Source organism: Ovis canadensis, chromosome X (genome assembly GCF_042477335.2).
Source record: "Ovis canadensis isolate MfBH-ARS-UI-01 breed Bighorn chromosome X, ARS-UI_OviCan_v2, whole genome shotgun sequence".
NCBI classification, from domain to species: domain Eukaryota; kingdom Metazoa; phylum Chordata; class Mammalia; order Artiodactyla; family Bovidae; genus Ovis; species Ovis canadensis.
The window spans coordinates 35,305,881-35,309,270 of record NC_091727.1 but is presented as its reverse complement, the minus strand read 5'-3'; positions in this window follow the sequence as shown (position 1 = coordinate 35,309,270).

The window sequence follows — 3,390 nt, the reverse complement described above, 5'->3', positions numbered from 1 at the left end:
AAAGGCATCTAATTCCAGTGTCTCTGGGTCAATGGTTAGGACATGACTTTGCTTAGGTCCAAGGCATATTTCGTCAGGTAAACCTTGGGGTCCCTCATTTCCATGTGACTGTGAATATGTTATTGGTACATATGTGTAATCTTAGGATACTGTCAGTTTGTCTGAATACAAGGACAATAGTCACATTGGGAGTAAGGACTAGAATTTAGACCAAAGGACCTAACAACAACAAAAAAGCCATAAATGAATGAAAGGGATTAAGACCAGAGCCATTGAGTCTAGGCTTATGTGTAAAGGTGGGTACAATGTTTCTAGGTTTTTCCATTTTCGATAAAAAGTCAGAATCACAGATTTCTAAATTGAAAATGTGGGCTGCTATTTTTAGAAAAATCACTTAACCATTAATTTATAATAACTTTTGTTAGTTTTTGAGTCCTCATTCCCTCAAATTTATAAGATGAAATTTACATAAATGATATATATTTAAAATATGTAACAATAAATTTTGATAAGTATATACACTCATATAACTTTTATCCCAAACAAGTTATAGAATATTTCCATTACCCCCTAAAAAGTTGTCTTATTTGCAGTTTCAGTCAATTCCCCTCCCTTGGAGGGAACAGCGGCTTTGATTCTAATCACCATAACTTAAACTGGCCTTTTCAAGAACTTAATATAAATGGAATGACATAGCCCATTTGGATTTGGCTCTTTTTGCTCAACATACTGTTGGTGAGATTCATCCATTTTGTTACATTTGTCACTAGTTTGCTACTTTGAATTGCTTAGTAGTATTATATTCAATTCCTTTTGAAGCACGATGAGGACTAAGTCTTGGACTTCCATGAAAGCTCAGTTGGTAAAGAATCCACCTACAATGCAGGAGACCCCGATTTGAAGATCTGCTGGAGAAGGGATAGGTTACCCACTCCAATATTCCTGGGCTTCCTTGGTAGCTCGTCTGGTAAAGAATCCACCTGCAAAGCAGGAGACCTGGGTTCGGTTCCTGGGTTAGGAAGATCCCTTGGGGAAGGGAAAGGCTACCCTCTCCAGTATTCTGGCCTGGAAAATTCCATGGATTGTATAGTCCATGGGGTCGCAAGTGGAATTGCTTAGTGGCATTATATTCAATTCATTTTGAAGCACGATGAGGACTAAGTCTTAAGACAGACTTGGACTGCAGGAAAATAGTTGGTTATTTCTGGATTGAAGAGAAGATTATGGGTGAAGGCAAAGAATGCAGAAAAAAATGGGAGAATGATCATTGTGCTATGAAGAGTTTTAAAATAGAGCTGGAAGGCAGAAGAAAGCAAAGGAATTCTTCAGTAGGACTTTTAATGGTTTTAAGAATTTGGGTGTAAGGGGGAGATAAATGTGACCAAAGAAGTGAAGAAAATAGCTAATGAATGAATGAATCCACGATTTCAAGGTTGAACTAAAAAAAAAAAAAAAAAGTATCCTGGCTTTTGATACCTAAAGTTATTTAAATGCAAATGTTCGAAATGTTTTTAAAAGGGCACAGCACACTTTTTGTAGTACTTAAATGACATTCTTGTGGGGGTGTCAGTACACAGTCTTTCTCCCATGTCCTATTTTCTTTCTGTCTTATTTTCTTCTTTCTTTTTCTACTACTCTCACTGATTTCTGAATAAACTTATTTTAGAATAGGTTTAGGTCTCTAAAAATCTGTAAAGATAGCAGAGCTTCCATATACCACAGTTTCCCTTATTATTAAAATCTTACATTAATATAAAACATTTATTATAATTAATGATCTAATATTGATACAGTATTATTAACTAATGTCCATAATTTATTCAGATTCCCTCAGACTTTTGTTAACGTCCTTTTTCTGTTTCGGGAGCACATTCAGGGTACCATGTTACATTTAGTCATCGTGTCTCCTTAGGCTCCTTGTGTCTGTTAGAATTTCTCATATTTGCCTAGTTTTCAATGATCCTGACAGTATGAGGAGAAATCGGGTTATTTCATCGAATTTTTTTCAATTGGGGTTTATCTTGTGTTTTTCTCATGACAGGGCTAGGATTATTTAGTTTTGAAAGGATGACCACAGAGATAAAGTTCCAGCTTTCATCACCTCATATCCAGGGTACATACTATTAACAAGACTTATCACTGTTGAGGTTAATTTTGCACACCTGCCTGAACTAGTGTTTGTCAGATTTCTCTATCATAAACTCCAAGGAGAAACTGGGAAACAGCCTTTTTTGCCTACTCCCTCTGTGCCAGGCCCAGGTGTAGAGCTGTGGGAGGGGGTACTCTTGCACCCATTAATTTTTTGTCTGCTACAGTTCTGTGGGAGACATGAATGCAAGTCCTAATGGGTATCAGTGATAGGTGACCCAGGGGCCCGAGTCTTCAGTAGCAGCCACAAAAGCTGGTGCACCAGATCTGTATACAAGCTCCTTCCAGGGGGTATCAACTCAAGTGAGAAGGCAAAGGTGATGTCTCTGGCCTTCCTGATCAACAGGGAGGACTGTAGTCAGCCTCTAGATGTGTGTTAAATTATAAGCCTGATCCTCAGGGGGTAGTTATTAAAGTATACAAATAGGTTTCTCTCAGGGAAAGATTGGGAAATGGATTTTATTTTTTTTTAATTGCCTGCTCCCTCTGTGCTGAACCCTGGGAAAAAGCAATGGCAAGTTCACAAAAGCCTGTCAAGAAATGTTTCTTTTTGGCTATAGTCTCTTGGGTCTTGTGGATGCAAGCCCTACAGGTTCAGGGTTAGATGTTTCGGGGGCCTGTTGCACAGTTGGGAGTCTCAGAAGTTGGGGCACTAGATGTGGGAACCACACTCTTCACTCCCCAGGGAAATGCTGGAAGGTGAAAGTTCCTTCCAGATTATGTGGCTTTGTGCTAGGGGGTGGGGTTTATTGTGCAAGAGTGTCTCAGCCTTTCCTATACATTTCAGTGTGGGTGATATGGGTATTTTATCATTTATCAGTGTGTAGGTGTTGCTCAGCTAGTTTCAAGATCTCTTTCAGAGAGAATTCCTTGGTGTGTAGCTATAGGATGAGTATGTCTGATGTCCATGAGAGGAGGGGAGTTCAGGAGACTCCTATGTCTCCATCTTGTACTGGAACCCTTTTAATGGCTTTAATAATCTTGATATTCTGCTACATGGATCATAAATATTCTTTTTTTTTCAGGATTTTATTTCTTTCCCATTTTCTTTTCTTCTGTTCATATTATAGTAGTCTACATCCCTTTCTATTTAGCAATGACTGATTTTCATCTTCCTAACTTGGAGGGTTAAGTTTGCATTGCAAAATTATCTCTGTATTGACAATATTTTAAGCACAGGTCATATTTTTCCTACTTCTCACATTTGAGAGAAATAATATCCATTCTGTTTTTCATCAGTAT